We start from the raw sequence: 23,469 nt of genomic DNA, 5'->3' as shown, positions 1-23,469 counted from the left end.
TATGCTGGTCACTGACATGCCAAAGCCCATCAAGGGAGCAATTGTCAAATGTCAGCGGTTCTTCTTCTGGGCAACGAGCCGCAACGATGGCGGCGGCAGCTCTGCGGTGGCCTGTAGTGATGTCGCCGCCATGTCGATCTTGGCAGCCTGCCGTTCTGGACTGAAGCGCATGGGTTGGGCCCTCTGTGTACGATGCTCGTGGCTTGGTCGTGTAGATCCAACAAAACCTTGGGCTAGCTTCCCAATCAAACCTAATCCCGCCTCCATCCGTCCTCCTCCTCCCCTCCTCCCCCGCCGCCGCCGGCCTGGGCCGCCGGGCAAAGCCCGCGTGGCGCCGGCGGCGGCGGGATCTCCCTTACCCGCGCGCGCGTGGTCCTGCGCGGGGCAGGAGCGGTCGGCGGCGGTGCGGCTCGGGGCGCCTGCGTGCTCGGTCCGGCGGCGATGGCAGGGCATGGCGGCGACGGTCCCGGCGGAGGACGGGCTGGTGCGGCTCGTGGCCTTGGGCGGCAGCGGAGGGGGGTGGCGGGGCGGCTGCCGGCGATGCGGCCCAGTTTGGGGCCGGGCGGGCCCCGATCTGGGCCAGAAGGGCCTCGGTCTGGGACAGGCGGTCCTCGGTCGGGGCCAGCTCCGGCGAACGCCCGCCCTGCTCTCTTTACTGTTGGTGCCAGGGCTGGGCCAGGTGGGCTCAGCTCCGGCGGTCCTCGGCGGCACGGTCCGAGCCGATCCTCCTCCGTTTGGGGGGTCAAAGCGGTGTTCTTGCGGGAGTGCAATGGCGAGCGCGAGGTTGCCGACAAAGTGTCGGGCTTGACCAGCGACATGGCGGCGTCGGGAACGGTGCGGCTTTGTCCCTGGGCGTCGCGGTGGGGGTGCTTCTCTGCGGCGGTATGCGGTTTCGGCCGAGGCCGTCTTGCAAGAAGTGAGGTCGCGGCGACGCCGCCCATGGTCTCTGGCTAGCGCATGGCGATTCGGTGGTGGCACGGTTAGGATTGGCACGGTGTTGCAGGTGGATGGCGACGGCGGCCTGGGCGCAGCTGCACAGTGGCACGGCTAAGGAGGCTTGATCGAGGCCTGGCAGGCGGCCGGGCCTGATCTTGGCTGAATCGGCTATGGTACTGTGTCCGGTCGGCGGGCACCTCCTGGTGGCGGAGGGCGGATCCCCTCCCCTAGGTTGTCGTGTGCTCTGATGGCTACTGGCAACGGTGCCTCCTACTTTGTCCAATTCGCGTTGCGATGTGATGGCCGAGTCACGGGCTCGAGTTCGTGGGGATGCCGGGGCGGCGGCCCTGCAAGGCGGACTGCGCGGATGGCTCTACGGCGGGCAACGTGGCAGCGGTGGTGGTCTCTCTCTTCGGTCATGAGGATGGCGTGGAGCGGACGGTGGGAGTTCCTGGAGTTGGCGGCGCTTCGGCTTTGGCAACCCCCAGATCGTGTTTGGAGATCCCATCTTGGAGACAGCGGGCGACTAAGTTCTCGGGCGCGGTGTGCGGATGCTTTCGAGCGAAAGTTCAGCGCCTCGGCGCCAATGACGGCAATGCCTGCGGGTGTCGTAACCCTCTTGGGGGCGTCGTTGTGGGTATCCGTCCCGCGCTATGGCTCCGGGTGAAAACCCTAGACCTCACGGTCTCGACGACGGCAGCGGAATGCGTCGTTACCCTCTTGGGGGCGTCGTTGTGGAGCCCCGAGTCGACTTGGTCTCACCTTAATGTCTTCGGTGGCAAGTGTGGGGTTTTTTGTGTTTTTCTTTCTTTCTTTGATCTGCTTTGTATGAGGTTCTCCTCTCCACCTTGTATCGGTTCGCCCGTTGTGGATTTATTTATAAAGCGGGGCGAAAGCCTATTTCAAGGAGCTTCCCAATCAAACAAAATCGACACATTAGCGCCCTCATCCATGCTGCAACCAAATCCAGACTGAGAGATGGCGCCAAGCTCCTTTTCGGGACCGACAGATGGTTAGCCTGACAGAGCATCTCCGATCTTGCACCTGTTGTCTTCGCTACTGTCAGCAATCGAAGTGTCAAGAGCCGGACTGTCGCCAACGCCCTTCCTGAAAATGCATGGATGAGAGACATCTCAGGCACTCTTTCTGTCGAAGGAGTTGGTAATTTCCTACACCTGGTCGACATTTTTGCAGAACAGCAGATCGTGCCTGACTCTGAAGATAAGATCACCTGGAGCCTGTCTACTTCCCGCATCACAACTCCGTATGGGGCTGCTTCTGAAGTGCAAAATCTTGATAGATGCTGGACTGTTAAAAGTCGCATGCGCCATGGCCTGGATGATGATGACACTTACGCCCTCTGCGATAAGGAAATCGAATTAATCTCGCACTTGTTGACACAATGCTCCTTTTCCCAACAGACTTGGCAGGATGTCCTCACAAGGTTGAACCTTCAAACATGCATCCCAAACTCTGACGAAGACTTCTGTTTCTGGTTTCAAGCTGCAATTCCAACCTGGAACTTGCACTTCAGAGAGGAGCTAAATCAGTCATCCTACTCACCCTGTGGAGACTTTGGAAACTTCGCAACGATGTCAGCTTCAAAGGAACCAGCCCTAATCGGAAGGATCTTGTGCATTCAATCCTAGATGACGCCAAATTGTGGATGACTCCTCTGCACCAAAAACAACATGTCAAGGTAGAAGATATCAAGCAATATGAAGATAAACAAAGAAAAATAGGAGCCAGATTCTGCTGCATGATAGAGCTGACCAGCAACATGTTTAGGTGGCACAACGATGGTACAACATGTAGTTTTCCGATCTATATCATTGTTCCCGTCATATTTGACGCACTCCGCGAAGAAAAGTGTTGGCGCCACATTAGAACCTCTGGGCCTCGCCAAGAAGTTCACATGACAGTAGTGGTACTTAAAGATGTACCGAGGATGTCCATCCCAATCAGCGACATTCTCATTTCCTCCACAAATAAAAACAAGCTCATACTCACTACCCTGTAATATATATAATGAACATATAAAGATGTATCAAGCATCGTTAAGCACTGGTAAGAACTACTAACAGTAACAGACATCTGGATGAACAAATTTAACTGACCCCATTATGTTTCGTGTATTCCTTCAAAGCAGCTTTAACCATTCTGGAGAAGAGTGTAAGCTCTCTCTGAAATATCTCCTGGTTTAAGATAAAACTGTCTCGCGCCATCTGGGGCAGCCGTTGATATTTAGCTGGCAGCAATGGCAAGCCGTCATCCTGGGAGGAGGGCTTGGTCTCTGATAGTGAAACGATGAGGGAGCGAACGTCCTCACGGGAGAGCGATCTGCCGGAGTAGGCAGGCAGCATCGCGCGCACGTGGCCCGACGCGAGGAATTCTCGCAGCATGTCAGGCCTTGGGTGCATTGCCGCGGTGACTGTAGCTTGGTAGAGGTCGGACAGTGGGACAGTTGGATAACCCTTCTCGGGTTCTATTCTTTTTCCCCAGAAGAGAACACCACAAAGATTGCGTCTCGGTGGATTGTCTATTTCATCACATTCTGCCCGTGATTGCTTCAGCGCTTCCATAGCTACGCCGAGGTTGGCATCGGCGTAGAGAAGGAACCGGTAGGCATCAAGGTCGGAAAGGTCGCCGCCAGAGAAAGCACGGAGGAAAGCGACCATGCCTTCGATGGAGCGGTGCGCGAGGCGGAGCAGGGCCGATGAGCTGATCATGGGCAGCTCGAACTGCCGCTCCATGGGGACAGGGAAGGTGGCTTCCAGCCAGACCGTCTTGAGGATTATGTTGGAGACAGGGTCAAGGGGACCGTAGCAGTGCCCGGCGATGACGAGGCTGCGGTGGTAGTGGCTACGCAGCATTTCCGGCGGCAGCAGGGTCAGAGCCTCCAGGTAGAAGCAGTGGATTCTGTTGAGGAGCGATCGACTGAGAGAGTAGGTTAATGAAGCCAGCCGCGAGCTTAATGAGCGGATACCGATGAAGCGGGGTCTTTCAGGCAGCGGCCTAGCCAGGAGATGGTGTATGTCAGGAGGTAGCCGTGTGGAAGCCATGAGTAGCTGTGATTCCGGCGTGAGAATGTGGCGCAGGTGCTCGACAGCAGCGGCAGAGAGGCGTCCCTTATTGATCTTTTTCTTGTTCATAATGATTGGCACGGCGGAGGGGCAGCATCCCGGCGGTGGAAAAAGGACCTCGCAAACATGGTGGCGACAATAGAAGATGGTGAGTGTCGTGGTCACCATGTGGTCCGGATCAGGGTGCCGCGCGGCCAGGGCGGCGCAGCGGAGGGCGGTCCTGGCAGTACCAGAGTCCAGACGAAATGCCAGGGTGCAGCGGTCCGATTCGGCGCGGCGAACGGCGGCGCAGAGGTCGGCCCTCGCCGCGCGGAGGTAGCGCAGCGCCTCCTCGGGTGCGAGGTAGCGGAAGTACGCGACCAGGAAGGCCACGAGGCCGTCGAGCGACCGCGCCGCCATTCCTTCCAGCGACGATTCGGCAGTCGCTTCCTCCGCCGCGCCGTTCTTTCCGACCGAGCCGTCGCTGCTGCTGATGGCGTTGGCGACGATGTTGGAGACGGGGTCCAGGATTCCGAAGCAGAATCCTCCGTGGAGGAGGACATCGTCGTTGCCGGAGGGCAGCCGGCCGGCCGCCGTCCGGTAGAAGCCGACGATTCGTTCGGTCAGCCGCGATCTATCGCGGATTGAGAGCGGGCCATCGTCGGACGATCGGCAACCGCCTATGACAACCCGTGTGGTTGCCATGTAGGGCTCGATTTGGGGAACTGCGGAATGATGCCTTGTTCACGCGCGATCTTGACATCCGCAGCGATTGCAACATCCGAACCACATAGTAGTTCTAAGAGCATCTCCACTCGTCCCCCCGAACAGGCCCCCGGCGAGCGTTTTTTCCATCCGGACGGCGAAATTCGGCCCAGTCGCGCCCCCGGTTCCTCGTTTTTGTCCGGATTTGGGCCTAAATCCATCCGGCGATCTCACGCCATCCCCGGCCCCCCGGGGAGCGCTCGGGGACTCCGGACGAAACGAAAGCGCGCGAAACGGCGAGGAAACTTGTCGGCGAGAGAAGCCGATCGTCGTCCTCATCGCATCGTCTTCCGCGCGCTGTAAAAGCCTGCCGCCGGTCTGCATTCGCCGGCCACGCGGCGAGTTAATGTCGTCGTCTTCCGCGCACGCATCGTCTTCCGCGCGCACTAAAGGCTGCCGCCGGTCAGCTCGCCGCGGACGCGTCGCAATCCACGCGGCATTTAATCCCCGCGCCAGCCACGCCTATATACGCCGGTCCGATCACCGCGAGGCGTACCCCGTGCTCCACTCTCCCTCCACTCTCCCTCTACTCCCAAGATGGCGTTCTACGGCGACGACGGCGCAGCCAACAACGGCTTCCCCGCCGGTCGCTGCACACGTGGGAGGGGCACCTCCTCCACCGGGCGGGGTACCCCTGCCCGCCGGACACGAGGCCTCCCGGAGGCGGCTGGCGGCTAAGTGCTGGCGGCGTTCCGATCCCGCCGCCGCCGCAGGGCCATGCCCTCGACGTCGCCATCGAGGAGGCGAGGATGACGATGACCGACGAGGAGCGCGCCGACCCGCGCCACCACCCCGACAACTACACGCGGTGGAACTCCTACTTCCTCCGGCGGTGGGAGCGGGAGCTGGCGGCCTACGACGGCCCGCCGCCTCCACCTGCGCGCAACAACGCCGTGGGCCGCCGACGGTGGTGGAGCGCGCCGGGCCGGACACTCGAGGCCGTCCTCGAGCACATCGAGGGCGGCAACTTCCCGGTGCTCACGATGCCCCTCCATCGGCATCGAGGGCATCGGCGAGCCGCCGTCGGGGAAACGTCTGGCAGCCACGGCGCATGGCTGCCAGCTCGTCGTCTTCCGGATCGGCGCCGAGGTCATCCTTGGCGCCGGTGAAGAGGGAGGAGGCGACGTCGCCTTCGACGCCGGTGCGCGTCAAGAAGGAGCCGGCGTCTCCGCCGGCGACCAGAGGGCGCAGCAGCGGCGCCCTCGTTATCCGAGAACAGCCTTCCGCGCCGCAGAACGGCCGGAAGAAGAAGACGAAGAAAGAGGCCGCCGCCGCAAGCCAGCTCGCCGAGGAGGAGGCGAAGCGCGCGGAGGACGCCGCGATGGCGGAGGCGATCGCCAGGTCGCTGCACGACATGGAGGAGGAGAAGCGCGCGGACGACGCCGCACTGGACTGGGCCAGGCGCGACTGGGAGCGCCAGGAGGAGGAGCAGCAGCGGCGGCTGCTGGACCTGGCCGCCGCACGCCAACTCGCCGCCCGCGCCGCTCCAACCGCCAACGACGACTTCGCGCGGTACCGCCGTCCTGCGACACCTCCATCCGGCGTCGCTGTCCCCGTCGTCGACCTCGAGTCCTCCTCCGACGACTGGTACAAGCCGTCCCCGGGGTGGGGAGACGCCGGCCAGGGCAGCAGCAGCCAGGCCGCGCAGCCGAAGGCCAACGACGACGGCTCCGACGACGACGGCGGCGACTACACGGTGTTCTACCGCCATTTCGGCATGTAGAGCGCCGTGTTTTAAAATTAGCGTTTGCATTCCCCTAGCCGAATTCGAAATATAGTCGAATTCGGCCTCTATGTATGAACTCCTCCCGTAATGTAATAAATCTAAAGGTATAAACGATGCCCCCCATAGGGGGCTTCACAGCGGTTAGCATTTCTCATCCGTTGGATCTTGCCAGTAGGTGTCAGTTGAGGGATCTCGTCCGTTCACTCTGACCCAGCAAATGGTGGGTGACTTTCCCTTGCTAGATAAAGCCATGAAACGGTGGTATTTTACCCGCCTGTGACAGCGCAAGGGTCCTACGTTCCGCAGGGTTAGCTTGTCAGTCGCTGGGTTGTTTTTTGTGTTGGTCGCGCGTCGCTTCATTCCTGAAAAATATCTTCTTCCAGCGGGGGGTAGTTTGGGGTTTTCGTCGCTCCCAAATCTCGACCCAATCCCCACCCCGGAGGGCCATCCCAATCCCAGGTCTCGCAGCTCCCCCAATGGCCGCCTCCTCCACCCCATCCTCCTCCTCTCCGTCGACGCTGCCGCCACCCAGCTTCCTCCTCTGCGCGGGCTCCGCCTCCGCCTCGCCTCCTCCCGTTCTCCTCCTCGTCTTGCTCGTGCCCCTCCGTCCTCCTCCGGTACTGGAGAAGAACCGGCCGCGGCCCCGTCAAGGATCATGGCCTCCGCTCGCCGGGAGGCCTTCCGGCGCAGGGAGGAGCACATGAGGGGCCGCCGGGAAGAGGGGAAGGTCTGCAAGGTGCCATGGCTAGAGGAGGCAGACCTTGCCGTGGGGGAACAGGCGAGTCAGATGTGGAACGATGGAGTCGGCCTCCACCGCCACCATGCTCGAGCGGCGGCTACAGGGAGTGTGCAGTAGCTGTGCCGATGGCGAGCGCCCGAGCAACGTTGGCGGCTGGACGAGGCAGCAGCGGCCGCAGCAAGCGCTGGGCGACGGCGGCTGCAGGGAGGGTTCGGGCGATGGCGGCAGCTGGAAGCCAGGACCTGCTCCAGAAAGGAAGGAAGCTGCGGCAGGCAAGCAGCAATAAGGTGGTGACGCGGAGACGGCTGGCATGGTCGTCATCTTCCAGGTATATGAAACTGGATTTGTACATCCATGATTTGTTTATCCAATCAATGCCTTGATCTACAAATGAAATCAGATCTGGTCACTTTCTATATTCCGGTAAACTGCTTTGTTTCCATTTGTTTTACTTTAATGTTCAATCTTAGTTGTTCCATGCATTTAAATAGGACAAGCAAGAAATGATTTGATTGATATATTTCTATAGTCGTACTAATAGTTAAAAATAAATTTGTGATGTCATCTTGGACATCTTGAATTCTTGATCTATTCTTTGTCTACTGGATAATTATAAGGGGGTTTAGGTAACTGAGTAAACCACACCCGGAGGTTTACATAATGGGAATTTTTTATAGCATAAACGTTGAATTAGTTTGCATTTTCCTTGAAATGTTCCCACTCTTGGCCTTTCATGAAGTGTTATTTTACATTTTAAGCGCGGTGCGAGATGAGAGGCATACCTTCGCCGCGTCGACGGGAGGCAGTGATGTCTCGCGCAGTCAACGCCGGCGCAGCCTTTGCCCGAAGCAGAGCCGACTCATGTCGTTGATGTTGTTGTCGCCGGGATCAGCGCCGCCTCACGCCGTTGAGCCTGCAGGCAGCATCGTCGCGGAGACGAGTCCACGGCTTGCATCAGCCCAAATTTCTGGGTAAAGTTTTGTCATGCCTTCATTTGTTCATCTCTAGATCAACTCCATCAGCCAATGATTCCCTTGCAGCCCAATATTTATTTCAGAAATTTATGTGTAAAGTTTGTTTGTTTTGCCGCCATAATTTATGATTTTCTGAAGCTGGGATGTATTTCTTGTGGATGCACAGGTCACCAGCACTCGAGCCAGAGTATATTGGTAACATTCTCATGGTATTTCTATTTAAAGATTGTTCAGGCTGGTTTTATATTAGTACTTAAGCTCTTGGACTTAGAGCAATGGTCAATGAGATGGGCAACAACATGGTTATTGTTCAGCAAGGTATGTTGCAGAATGCTATATGCTATCTAGGACTTAGTAAAAAAGAATTCTCACTATCCTATGCAACTTTAGCATCAGAGGAGAGTTCTAAGGGTTGTGAAAAAACCATGCACCTCCCAGATGCATTCATTTGATGCTTTGTGTGATATGGCAATGAGTTTTTGGTTCCTATTAATTCAAAGGCTATGGTAATGGCACCTTACAAAACTAAGTGTAGCAGATCATTGTTGCTCTATTCAAGTGAGGAGTGATTTACAAGAAAAATCGCAAAACAAAATGGTATATGCTCTTTCTTATCACTTATCAGACAACTTATGTAACCATGTAAACAACATGTTCCCATTTTGTGGATGATGGATAATCATTAATGGTATCTTGAACTGTTTTGATAAGTAGGATATAGAGCTGGGATAAGTAAAGAAAGTGTTTGCTTACTATATTATATTGTTTTGATGATATTTGTCAGTTTATTATTTGTTAATGACCAGTAAAGTTCTGAAGAGTGTTGATTCTACCTTGGACTGTGTTCTTTCTTTTCCTTCATTGAATCTGAACCGAAGCTCAGCACAGGGGAAGCCTTGAACTTAGGTGCCCTTTCCCAAACTAATGGATTGATTTCTTAATTCAGAAAAATGGGTCCTATAGGTTGCATAAATTAGTTAAGTTCAATCATGTTCAGAATATACAATTTTTGTATCATATATAGTAATAAATATAACATGATTTATATTGTGCAGATGCTCAAAAGATACATTTTTTTGTTGTCTCTATTAATTAAGGTAATGGGGAATTGTTGAATCCATGCCTCCTCGCACACTTGCTGATCCCTTTTAGTTAATATTAATATTCCAATTGCAACTGGCAGGTGCTTTTCTTCCCCTCCTTAACATCCAGGAGAGGTATAGCTCAGATGAACATGTAAGGACGGAGATTGATATCCATTCTGATTGGAACGGTCTTTCGCGGATGTGAAGGTAATGAAGAATGGAACATTGTCTGATTCATGTTACTTTTGTTCGTCTTCATTATTACTGCTGCTCCTTTTTTGTAGTTTGTACTGTCGTTGCTTCTATCTAATATCACTATTTTAAAATCTTTATTCTCAGATTTACAGGGTTGATGATTAGCATCCATGTTCCGCGACTTTGTAGAACTTTCCAGTCTTAATTTCATTTTGACACTCATAGATCTTGTGCTGCAAATTCACTTTGCGTTATCTTTTACTCAGAGTTCCCATGGGACATATTATGTAGCTCTTATATGCAGTTCAATATTCACACTATGTGACCTGCTTCTGTTTCTTTTATATGCACAGTTTTTCTAACTTCATGGAGTTATAAATTGTACATGCTTAGTGCTTCATCCAGGTGGAGTAGTATTAAAAGGTGGTTCTTACTGAAAATAGGACATATTTTTATCAATGTTAGTAGTTCTGATTATTTCATATGCATGCTATCATTAGTTGGTGTCTAAAATATATTCTGCTTTTGTTACTGGTGTAGGTTGATCTGACATGTAAGATCTGTCATGTATTACGTATGTGCAAGGATTTCTATCTAATACTTTTATTATTTACCAACAGATGGTTTAAAGTAAAATACGGTGGGTTATTAGTTAAAGGATTATGTGCCTCAGTTGTCATATCCTAAGACCAAGTAAAATATCCTCTTCAATGATGAGCTTTATTCAATGTCTCTCATGCCAAAATCTTCAAACTTCAATGCTTTTGTGTTATGATTCATGTCTTTTTTGTCATTGTTGAATTTGGTAATAAGACCTGAACATCAGATGGAGTGGAGGCAACAAATGGATCATTTTTCTTTAGTATTTGAAGTCATGGTCAATTGCATCCCGGAGGTTCTTCGACGGATGATTCACCATTTTTGTTTGTAGGATGGTTGAGGTATCTCTTTGGGCATCCCTCCTCTCCGAACTTTCTAATTATCCTGTGTGCAAATTAAGAGTAGAATATGCAGTTTGTAACCATATAAATTTTGTATCGTATAAACAGTTGTGTTGGTTTAGGTTCGAATAAAAACTTGCCTAGCTTTTGAAAAATTATGCATGTGCATATCAATGATCTGCATCCTAAGTCTATAAAGCATATTGTTTGGCATGTAAGAGCAACTATATAGACTCCTATATTTTCTTGAACTTGGATTCAGTTATTTAGAATATATATAAATGTATTTTCTGTCCTCTGGTTGAGTTTTCAAGATTGATCTAGACTTACTGATCTGTCAGAAAACCTAGGATTGGGAACACAATGCTTCTACAAGTCCGAGGTATATTTAAGATAAAACTGTAAGGTTTCTTGCATGCACTATAATTTATTTTGAAGCGGTTCTCTCCATCTTATAGTGTATGTTCACGCTTTCACCGCACCATTGATTTTTTCCTTTTTTACCTTTGGCCTTTTAGGGAAATAAATAAAGAGAAGAAACAATAATTTTCATTTGTCGCTTTCAGCTTCTGTCTAAATTTGGATTACACTACCAATGCAATTGAAACCAGATATGGTATGCCTCTTTGATAAGGAATCACTGTTTCTGGTATATCATAGCTATCGTAGATGTTGTGAGTGCGTCTTGTTTTTACTGCTAATTGGAAAATTCTCTGCTGGTGTAGTGGATGCATAGCATATATAAAACACAATCGATTTTCCAAAATTAGTAATGAGGAAAGCCTTTAATTTCGTTGAACTGAAATAGTTTGCCTTTCGGAGCAGCAACTTACACAGTTACACCTATGAGAATACATTATCATTGAACTGAACCTGGAAGGCTATGCCATCAGGCGTGAGTTCAACAAGTGATTATCAATTGAACTGAACCTGGAAGGCCATGCCATCTCTCTATACCTGTTTTCGTTTTTTATGTGCTCAAGCTGGCGCTTTGATATTACTGAGTAGCCACACAAATCAATGTCATGCACCCGCTAATCAATCTTAACTAAATCCGCAAGTGCATGGTGCTCTAGCCTCCAGGACACATATGTATTGTGCACTGCTGGTTTTGATTTCTTTATTTTGCCATCCTATTGTTTATTGACCGATCTTTACTTTTCTCTACAGCTTTCCTTCCCCTGCCTATGCATTCTTTCACTCTTAATTGATGTGGTTATCAGTGCATGGTGCTACTTCTTTTGACGGTGAAAGTGTGCTCAAATGTGCTGAAAAGGGGACCTGTTGTAGCCATCTTTGTTGGCACTTTGGTTAAACTGTTAGAAGGTAAGAATTCAGTATTCGGTGTATGGGAAAAACCCAGTATTTGGCTTAGGATGATGCTCTTCGTGTGAAAAAATGTTTGCAATATTTATGTACGTGTTCTCTTCGGCAGACGTCGGTAAAGTTAGAATTAGAAACTTCAGTGAGCTGCTTTTTCCTTCAATAAGATGATGTCGTGTCTTTCTTGATTGCATTATTATACAATTTAACAAGAGAGCTACAGTTAGAACAGAGAGCTAAAGTCAGTATTGCGATGTGTGGACGTGACATTTGCTCAAATTTAATACATTGTACTAGGTTAATCTACCTGTAGTCTGGTTACTCAAGATCATGAATACCAGTGCATTTCTTGCACTGTAGAAGTTCTTAACCAATGGGTTAACCACAAAGAAACACCGCATGTTGATAGGAGATACTCAATATCCAGATCTACTGCTATAATGATTACTTGGACAGACTCCTACTCTGCCACTCACTCGGGCGCAACTATAGTCATGCAGTTTTGAATCTTCACAGTTATATGGGTATGCTTATGGACTGATTTTGTTCCCAGTACATGGTGATGATCCATGTTCTGTTTACTCGGTCGATGCAGAATGTGAAGGCAGGAGTGGGATCACATTCCAGACTCCAGAGAGTGTACCAATTAGCCTCAGGTGTGTAAAATATGTTGGTTTTCAACAGAAAGCACCTAGGATATTTTAGAATTTTGTATTTGTGTGCGTTTTGGATTCAATCACCTCTGTCCTAAATAGTTCCAGTATTTAGGGATTAGAATTGTCAGGGTTGTTTCAGCATCTTAGTTATCAAAAACAGGACTTTCGTGGGTTTGTAAATGGCGACAATATTATACACAGGTTCATAAATACCCAGGTTCAAAAAAAGTTATGATAAGCTGAGAGCGTCAACGGCAGATATTGTGGTACATTTAAACGGACTTCTCGAGCTAGAGGACTGGTTGGAGATGACAATGTGTTTGGACTACATCTTTCAGCTTAGACATCTTATTATGATGGCCCTACTGTTCCGCAGTGGTACTAAATCAGAGACTTCTCAATGAGTATTAGCGATACATGGGTAATTCTGGAGTAGTAATCCCTCCTGAATATTTTGTATGCTCGGTTGCTTCAAGATCTTGCTTTGATGTTTGGGAAGAATGGGTACTGGGTGCCGTTATTTAATCTATTCTCTGACTTTGCAAATAAAGCCAGGTGCTGGGAAACAGGCTTATCTTAGAAGAATTGCAATATAATAGTGGCACTTTATATGTCTAATCTTTGGCTCCTTACCATCGAGTAAATGATAATCAGGCACTTGTCGTGAAATAATTGATGTTAACGGCCCAGTTGAGGGGCTTGTTTTGTCTCAAAAATAGGGGAAATTCCATAATTGCCTAAAAATAGGGAAATTTTTTAGAAACGTAAACATAAATAGAAAAGGAGAACCAAAAAAAATGGTAAATTAAGTAAAGAGATAACAAGGGACTAGCCTTCAGCTGCAGCTGCATACCCGGAACATGATGGCGTCGCTCTACTTCATCCACCACGCTCTTAGCATTCCAAAGCGCCGCATACGAAGCGACCCCTTCAAAAAAGGATGCGACAATAGTGATGCCGCTGCTGGTCCTAATGTTTCCCCGATACACGAAAGGGAGTGGGGAAGGGGCTCCCTCGGTGCTGTTCAAGAAGGAATGCCAGCGTTCGCAGGCGACAACGCGTCGGTGTCGGCAATCCGATAGGGATTTCTCCCGACGCCCAAAAACCCATGACCCAGGACGCTCCATCGCGCTCCACCAACCTCGCCACCCACCAACTTGCGCCACCATGATCTTGCAATCACCACCGTCATCTCACCGTGGCCAAAGTAACGAGACCGACGAGATCGAGAAGACACAGCTGGGAACGAGTAGTGAATGAACGCACTACCTCAACCGCCATTAGCGGTAGCTAACTAGATGCAACATCAGAAGCAGACCATGCCCCCCTAGGCCCAGCCGATCCCAGGCGAGCTCATGAATCTCCTGTCGCCGCGCAGCACTAGGTGCGTCGCTGTCTAGGTCACTCCCATCTCGAGCCACTCCTCTGACCATCGGAGATGGCATTGTCACGCCTGGCCCATAGTGAGGGCACTGCCACCAGCCAACGCTCCGCCCCGTCGCCAAGCGGCCACGTCATCTCTACCTCGCGACCTAGGAAGGTGTGCCGCAGCTGGAACATCGTCAACCTGAGAGCACCACCGTCGCCGGCCACCATGCGCTTCCCCTCCTAGCGCACGAGTAGGGGCATGGGCACCGGCACCGCACAGGTTTCGCCCGGCAGCCTGCGCTGACGGCAACGACGGGAACTAGCATCTAGGGTTGGAGATTGCCCCGACGCAGCCCGCGGGTGATGGACAGAGTGTAATGGAGATGCTAAGATGTCTCTTTCCTTGGCTTCCAATTTCTTAGCGGTAGTTTCATGTTCGATGCGCAGCTCTAGCAGGAGGCTAAAGCTGCTATATCGATGTCGTAACGGGACAGAAGGTTATTTTAGACTTTGATTAGTGCAGGAGCCAAATCCTGCTAGATTGTATATAAATAGCAAGATCACAAATTGCCATTTCATTTTGTTGATCAGAAACTTCTTTATAGGATGTAGCTATAAAATTATGAGATGTGCTTGTGTATGTATGGTCATATGGGTACACTGTTTTTATTCTCAATCTCAACTTGTGGGTCCCATAGTCTTATATTATTATTATTGGTTAAAAGTAGAACACATGTTCTCATGTAAACTTTGGGCGTATAAACAGTTGTTCTTTAAAAGTTTATCCTCAAAATTAGATATTTTTTCTAATTACCACACGTCTCAATTGATTTGTTCAAATTCAGAAACTATGTAACTCTTTTTTTACCTTAATTTCTTTCAGTAAAACTTATGAAACATATTATTAAGTTGGTAGTTACCTTACCGTTGTACAAAATGGATATTGGTATGATCTTCACGGGATCGTGCGCCAAGGCGCACATCTAAATCTAGTATCATTAAATTTAGTCTATATTCACCCGTTTTTAGCCGTAGTTTGTCAAGTTTCTGTTTTTTCAATTCGCCTCGTCGACTTCGCCTGGGCACGCGGCTGGGAAACTACTACTCCCCACGCCAAATCTTCCTCCAATCCGGACGAAAATTTCGCCGGATTTGGGCGTGGGGAGCGCCAACGAGTGGGGATGCTCTAACCGGCTCGTGGCCTGGTTTGTCGAAATTGGGATCCTATGGATTGGGGATTTGGCAGGACTCAATAACGCTCTTACTAGGACTATCCATTAGAACATATCTAGTGATATGCATGATATTCACTTTTGCTCATAGGAGTATTTGCTCCCGTTGTATGAATCTACATTTTATAAATTGTTAAAAAAATTCAAAATAAAAATTTTCAAGTACATCTACGCATTTTATGTTCGTACACAACTTTTCAAAAAAAAAATATTTGTGGCTCCTATAAAAAAAAAATTGATGCTATAACACGACTATGTATGAGATATATTTTTCTTTTTTATACACGTCACATAAATTTTGTTTCTTCACAAAAAATTGTGCACTAACATAGAATGTCACGATGTACACCAAAAAAATTATGTCAGAAATTTTAACATTTTTAAAATTATTTTTACTTGTTTTGTATAATGAGAACATTTACTCCTATGAGTTAAAACGCCACCTTCGTGATATCACACCTTATTTGTATCATGATATCACTTCAAAATTTAAATTTAAAATATTAAAAAATTCAAAATCGAGAGTTTGGGGTTCAGAAGATGTGTGCCTACATGCACTTTCATAACAAAATTCAAAATACCCTAAGAGAAACAAAAATGAGAAATCAATCATGAATAGTGTCACATAAAGACAAAAACACAAAATGCCAATAATCACATAGCATTTGTCTTTCTTATTTCTCTTGGTGTATTTTAAATTTGGATGTGAAAAATCTAGAGAATATAAACACACGGTTTGTCAACAACCACAAATTTGTTTCAAAATTTGTCGACACTTACAATTTAAATTTTGTGAAGTGGTATCATGGTATCATCTGAGGTGTGCTATCACTAGATATTTTCCCTAGTGTCCATAGCGGGCATGATAAATAGTACCATGCATTACATAAATGAAAAAAGCTATTGTGTCGCTCTTATTAATAGCGAGAGAGATGATGATAATGGCATATAGGTAATAGCGTAATATAAGTACATTACCCATAGAACTAGAAAACTAAGGAACTAGAAAATTTAATGTCATGTAGTAGATCTTAGACATAAGACCAATTTTGTTAAAAAATTATTAACAACTATAAGATTCCATAGTATATGTCTTGCTAAGCATCTTCGATTCTATCCTTTTCTCGCAAAAAAAAAAGACTTTATCCTTGTGCTCATCGATCGATCCCATTTGCACATTGCCTCGTAGCAAAAGCCGGCCTATAGAGTGTAGAGTAGGGCTCCTCGCATACTATCACCTCCATCCAAATTAGAGTTAATAGCATAAAACCACCACTTTGATGGTGAAATTTACCATCTACCACCACTTTACGTTCGTGGGACAAAAAACCACCAGATTTTGCGAGATTTTTTGCAGAATACGCTAAACGCGAGTTGACAGCAAATTTGGCATAATTTTGTGAGTTAGACTAGGCCCACTACTAAAGATGATGTGGCAGCAATCCATATGAAAAGAAATAAAAAAACTGGGAAGGCCCTTTTCTCCCCCGTTGACCTCCTCCTGCCGGCCTGCAATCTACCGGACCAACCCACCGCCGCCGAACTCTGGCGAGGCTCCGGCGACCCCATCTACTGGCTCCGGCGACCTAGCAGTGCCCCCTTATGGCCTTCGACGGAGCGCGACCTCCCTTCCCGTGGCCTCCCCAAGCAACCTCCCTCCCCGTAGCTTCCCCAAGCGCCGCCATGGCACGCCGCCTTGAGCTCCGCGCAAGCAGCACCCTCCGGTGGGGACAGATGCGGCCAGCTGGGCGTGCAGCTGGTCACGACAGCGGCCAGCCCCTCAGCCTTGGCGCGGCGGTGGGAACGAGGGCGAGATGGCCGTGGGGAAGAGGGCCCGACGACCGTTTCGTGCAGGGTCGATGTGGGTATCAAGTTCTTGGTCGATTTACTCCGGCCGCCGCAGTTCCCCGTTGATGACCCACAAGTATAGGGGGTGTATCGTAGTATCTTCGATAAGTAAGAATGTCGATCCCAACGAGGAGCAGAAGGTGTTGACAAGCAGTTTCGATGAAGGATTCACTGTAAATGCTCACAGACAAGTATTCATGGGGTTTTGATGTAACAGTTGAATAAAGTACGAGTATGTAAAGTGCGAGAGTGACAATTGCAGCGAGTGGCCCAATCCTTTTTAGCACAAAGGACAAGCCGGTTTGTTTACTTATAATGACCAAACGTTCTCGAGGACACATGGGATTTTAGTCTAGTGCTTTCGCTACATACGGCTAAATAATCTTCATTGTTGTGATAAGTGTTGTGTGGGTGAACCTATGCTAATGTACCGCCCTTCCTAGGACTAAATACATACTTGTGATTATACCCCTTGCAAGCATCCGCAACTACAAGAAAGTAATTAAGAATAAATCTAACCACAGCCTTAAACCCCGAGATCCTGCGATCCCTCCTGCATCGATATACCAACGGGGGTTTAGGTTTCTGTCACTCCGGCAACCCCGCAATTAGCAAACGAATACAAGATGCATTCCCCTAGGCCCATAAATTGTGAAGTGTCATGTAGTCGACGTTCACATGACACCACTAGAAGAATAACACCACAACTTAAATATCACACCATTGAATATTACTCAACCATAGTTCACTACTAACATTTAGACTTCACCCATGTCCTCAAGAACTAAACGAACTACTCACGAGACATCATATGGAACATGATCAGAGGTGATATGATGATGAATAACAATCTGAACATGAACTTGGTTCAATGGTTTCACTCAATAGCATCAACAACAAGTATGAATAGATACCGGGAGAGTTTCCCCTATCAAACAATCAAGATCAAACCCAAATTGCTACGGCGGTGACGAGGTGCTGCGGAGGAGATGGCGGTGATGATGGTGGAGATGATGATGATGGTGATGGAGATGATGTCCAGCTCGATGACGGTGACGATGGCGTCGATTTCCCCTTCCCGGAGGGAATTTCCCCGGCGGATTCCTGCCCGCCGGAGAGCTCTTTCTCTCTCGGTGTTCTCCGCCCCGCGAGGCGGCTGTAACTCTTCGCGAGGTACCCCTGCGGGCGTAGGTTTTCGGGACGAAGGATTTCGCGAAGAAAAGGAGGCGAAAGGGGTCGTGGGCCCTCCACACCACGTGGCGGCGCGGCCAGGGCTTGGGCCGCGCCGCCCTAGGGTGTGGGCCCACCCTGGCTCCTCCTGGCTCCTCCTTCTGGCTTCCTTCGTCATCTTGAAAAATAGGATTTTTGGTATAATTTTCTTCCACAGGTGATCTTCCGAAATATTGCTTTCTGACGGTGCTTTTTCCAACAGAATCCCGGCTCCGGTGCTTGATCCTCCAATAATGATGAAACATGCAAAATAGATGAAATAACATAAGTATTGTGTCCCAATATGAAATATATCAATGAATAACAAGCAAATTATGATATAAAATAGTGATGCAAATTGGACGCATCAACTCCCCCAAGCTTAGACTTCGCTTGTCCCCAAGCGAAACCGAACTCGATAGACATGACCACATGTTTATGGAGTGAAGAGTCGATAAATAAAATACGGACAAGAAGCATCATATTCATTCACACAGGACATTATAGTAAACAATCTCTTATAACTCATATTGAAACAAGTATAAGGTAATCACAAGTAAAGGTGCATAAGAAATCATCATTGGTGATGGCAAACTTCGTTCTTGGTCAGAGAACAATTAACAGATTATATTTATCTCATTGAGCAGCGCTCTCATACTAAAGTTTATAAGGCACAACTTGCATACTCAATCATAATGGTCCTCTCATGATCATTGATAACTTGCAAAGCTATATTCATTCAGATAAAACTTGTACTAAACAAGGAAGAATAAAAGACATGATGAAGCAAATCACAATATAATGGTTTGATCACAACTACTCAAATGCTTGCTTGAGATGGAGGGAAATAGGTTTACCGACTCAACATAAAGTAAAAGACAGGCCCTTCGCGAGAGGGAAGCAGGGATTAAATCATGTGCTAGAGCTCTTTCAGTTTTGAAATCATATAAAGAGAATAAAAGTAAAGTTTTGAGAGGTGTTTGTTGTTGTCAACGACTGGTAGCGGGTACTCTAACCCCCTTGCCAGACAACCTCCTAAGAGCGGCTCCCATAATATTTTCATTTTGTGTGGCACTCCTTCCAACCTTTCTTTCACAAACCATGGCTAACCGAATCCTCGGGTGCCCGCCAACAATCTCATACCATGAAGGAGCGCCTTTTTATTTTAGCTTTATGATGATGATGACACTCCCCCAACCTTTGCTTACACAAGCCATGGCTAACCGAATACTTCGGGTGCCGTCCATCAATCACATACCATGGAGGAGTGTCTATTTAGTTTAATTAATTTGGGACCGGGAATCCCATTGCCAGCTCTTTTTGCAAAATTATTGGATAAGCGGATGAAACCACTAGTCCATTGGTGGAAGTTGCCCAACAAGATTGAAAGATAAAACACCACATACTTCCTCATGAGCTATGAAACATTGACACAAATAAGAGATACTAAGTTTTGAATTGTTTAAAGGTAGCACATGAAGTATTTACTTGGAATGGCAGAAAGTACCATGTAATAGGTAGGTATGGTGGACACAAATGACATAGGTTTGGTTGAAAGTTTGGATGCACGAGAAGTATTCCTTCTCAGTACAAGTCTTTGGCTAGCAAGGTTAATTAGCAAGCATAAGAGTCGAGGGAAACAAACAAATATACATGTTATAGAAACAATCATGCATCTTCCTTGTAAGCACAAACAATCTTAACTTCGAATAATAAGCTATGAGCTAACAAGAAAGACAATGAAACATCTACATGTATTTCTCTTTTCTATTTAAACCTCAAAGTGTTGTTGTTATTGACCAATGCTAAGTTTGCCAAAACCAAATAGATTTATTCAATGCTCCCAAAGTGATACCTATACTAACAACAAGACGAATCATATAGTAGAGAATGCAAACTAAAATAAGATGTGCAATATGTAAATGATAAGACTTCTCATTAATATTCCATATCGATAACTCACACCAAGGGATACATAGACAACTAAAGGAGAGATACTTCCAAACGCAACCCATCTCATATGATAACTTCCCTATTCATGATATGACACTACTTGACAATAAAAGTAAAAGGTAGTGATAATGTGATACCGCGGCACTCCCCCAAGCTTGGAACAAACCAAGGGGATGCCAATACCGATGATGAATTACTCCTGAGGAGATGGTGGTGATGAATTCCCGTCATCAGACTTCCAAGGAAGAGGCTCTCCATCAAGAAACGACATCTTGGTCTCGGGAATCCTGAAACTGGCAGCACGACTTATGTAGTTAAACCTGTTTTCATACTCACAGTTTTGATTCTGAACGTCATAGAGTTGTGCTTGGAGCTTGTTGGTGGTGTCGTGAAGTGAGAGGATGTCGCTCCAAAGCTTCCCGAGCTTCCTTCTCATGTTCAGCAATGAGTTCGGACACAATCCTGTGGAAGATATCCACCTCACGCTCAGCCATCTTCTTGTACTTGAAAACCTCTTGTTCTAGCTTCTCCATCCTGTCTTCCAGGCTTCCTTCTCCTTTAGGACCCTGGACATCCTTGACCCGCAGTTCTCCTTCAACGAGCAGCAACTCCCTGGGGTGCATCTTCAGCTCCTCCATGTACAAGTTGCCAACATCCTTGCTGGAGTTGTCCTTCGGAGCTTCCGACGAAGACATGGTGGCTCTAGATCCGAAGCAAATCCTGGCAGAAACAACTCGAAACAAAACACGTCGAGAAAACGATATACGGACCTCCAGGGGTCCGGGGGATTATATAGCAAAAAATTTCTCGACAAACGGAAAGTACCAGATCGAACCAGAGTCGGAAAGGGGCGACGGGGCGGCCAGACCATAGGTCGGCGCGGGCCCAGGTCAGGTCGCGCCGGCCTGTGGTTTCGCCCCCTCGTGCGTCTTTTCCACTCCGTTTCGAACTCGTAATTTTTCTTATTTTCCAAAAACAACAAAAATAATGTTCGGAAAGTAAATCGCGAACTTTTCATTACCAGTACTGTTACCTATTCAAAGTCGAGTTCGGCGGACTGTCAATTTGTCCTTTGATGAAAGCTTCCGGTGTTTCCACTTGAATAATATCAACATCAACATTATAAGAATCACCCGAGATATAATGCTTGAGTCTTTGTCCATTCACCACTTGCGTAGCATTGCCTTGGAGAGAGCTAATCTTGATTGCTCCTGAGCGATACACCTCCTCGACAACATATGGTCCTTCCCATTTCGAGAGTAATTTCCCCGCAAAGAATCCGAGACGAGACCGATACAATAGGACTTTATCCCCAATATTAAACTCTCTTTTGATGATCCTCCTATCATGCCATTTTTTAACTTTTTCTTTAAAGAGTTTAGCATTTTCATAAGCTTCGCTTCTCCATTCATCTAGAGAACTTAATTGTAGCAACCTCTTATCACCTAAGCAAGTTTAGGATCTTTATTTAATTCTCTAACAGCCCTATAAGCTTTGTGTTCTAGCTCTAAAGGTAAATGACAAGCTTTTCCGTAAACCATTTTATAAGGTGACATTCCCATGGGGTTTTTATAAGCAGTTCTATAAGCCCATAGTGCATCTCTCAATTTACTAGTCCAATTCTTTCTAGATTTATTAACAGTCTTTCCCAAAATAGATTTAATTTCTCTATTTGATAATTCTACTTGACCACTACTTTGAGGGTGATAAGCGGAAGCAATTCTATGATTAATACCATACCTAGCAAGAGTCTTTCTAAAACCTCCATGAATAAAATGAGAACCTCCATCAGTCATAATATATCTAGGAACTCCAAATCTAGGAAAAATAATATCTAAAAGCATTCTTAAAGAGGTCTCACCATCAAGCACTTTTTGTAGGTATAGCTTCCACCCATTTAGTAACATAATCAACAGCAACAAGTATATGAGTGTTACCTTCCGAAGAGGGAAAAGGTCCCATGAAGTCAAATCCCCAACAATCAAACGGTTCAATAACAAGAGTATAATTCATTGGCATTTCATTGCGTCTAGAGATATTACCAACCCTTTGACATTCATCACAAGATAAAATAAACTTCCTTGCATCTTTGAAGAGAGTTGGCCAATAAAAACCTGATTGTAGAACCTTTTGCGCGGTTCTATCTCCGGCGTGATGTCCTCCATAAGCACCGCCATGACATTTACTCAATATCTCTTGTTGTTCATATTCGGGAACACATCTTCGCATAATACCATCCACTCCTTCTTTATATAAGTGTGGGTCATCCCAGAAATAATGCCTCAAATCATAAAAGAATTTCCTCCTTTGTCTGAGCTGAAAAGGTTGGAGGCAAGTACTTGGAAACAATAAAGTTAGCATAATCAGCATACCAAGGACTGTCTCGCGAGCTCACCTTTATTACAGCCAATTGTTCATTTGGAAAACTATCGTTAACAGGAACAGGATCATAAGCAATATTTTCCAATCTAGACAAATTATCAGCAACAGGATTATCAGCACCTTTCCTATCTACAATATGTAAATCAAATTCTTGCAAATGAAGTACCCATCTAATAAGCCTCGGCTTAGCATCTTTCTTTGTCATAAGGTATCTAATTGCAGCATGATCAGGATGAATAGTAACTTTTGAATCAACAATATAAGATCTGAATTTATCACAAGCAAAGACTACAGCTAATAATTCTTTTTCAGTTGTAGCATAATTTCTTTGAGCAAAGCATCAAGGGTTTTACTAGCATAATGAATAACATTCAGTTTTTTATCTACTCGCTGTCCAAGAACAGCGCCTACAAAGCAAAATCACTAGCATCACACATAATTTCAAATGGTAAATTCCAGTCGTGGGGTTCAACTATAGGAGCAGCTTGTTAAGGCTTTCTTAAGAGTTTCAAAAGCTTCCTTACAATCATCATCAAAAACAAATGGTACATCTTTTTGAAGAAGATTAGTAAGAGGCTTTGAAATCTTGGAGAAATCTTTAATAAATCTCCTATAAAACCCAAGCATGACCAAGAACACTACGAATACCTTTAACATCCCTCGGATAGGGCATCTTCTCAATTGCTTCAACTTTAGCTCTATCAACTTCAATACCTCTCTCGAAATTTTATGTCCCAATACAATTCCTTCATTAACCATAAAGTGGCATTTCTCCCAATTAAGGACAAGGTTAGTCTCTTCACATCTCTCGCAAAACTTTATCAAGGTTTCGCAAGCAACTATCAAAAGAATTCCCATAAACGGAAAAATCATCCATGAATACCTCTACAATACTTTCACAAAAACCATGAAAAATAGCAGACATGCATCTTTGAAAGGTAGCAGGAGCATTACATAAACCAAAAGGCATACGCCTGTAAGCATAAGTTCCATAGGGACAAGTAAAGGTGGTTTTCTCTGATCTTTAGCTTTAACAAGAATTTGTGAAAACCCGCAATATCCATCAAGAAAGCAA

General features: G+C 47.1%; 2 long non-coding RNA genes across 3 annotated transcripts; both read left to right on the top strand.

Moving 5' to 3' along the window:
• Positions 1–7,406: 7,406 nt before the first annotated feature.
• Positions 7,407–11,645, top strand: LOC124658111. 2 transcript variants are annotated; one of them, XR_006989014.1, is made up of 7 exons: positions 7,407–7,556; positions 7,987–8,199; positions 8,369–9,108; positions 9,258–9,299; positions 9,386–9,494; positions 10,103–10,824; positions 11,594–11,645. It is a non-coding gene; the product is annotated as an uncharacterized LOC124658111 (long non-coding RNA). The 2 variants fall into 2 exon arrangements; XR_006989013.1 differs by having other exon boundaries at positions 10,103–11,643.
• A 15-nt stretch (positions 11,646–11,660) lies between these two features.
• LOC124658110 lies at positions 11,661–12,931 on the top strand. The gene is made up of 2 exons (XR_006989012.1): positions 11,661–12,402; positions 12,604–12,931. It is a non-coding gene; the product is annotated as an uncharacterized LOC124658110 (long non-coding RNA).
• Positions 12,932–23,469: the final 10,538 nt, after the last annotated feature.

This window comes from Lolium rigidum, chromosome 5, assembly GCF_022539505.1.
Source record: "Lolium rigidum isolate FL_2022 chromosome 5, APGP_CSIRO_Lrig_0.1, whole genome shotgun sequence".
Classification (NCBI taxonomy): Eukaryota; Viridiplantae; Streptophyta; class Magnoliopsida; order Poales; family Poaceae; genus Lolium; species Lolium rigidum.
This window is presented reverse-complemented; position numbering and strand designations above follow the sequence as displayed.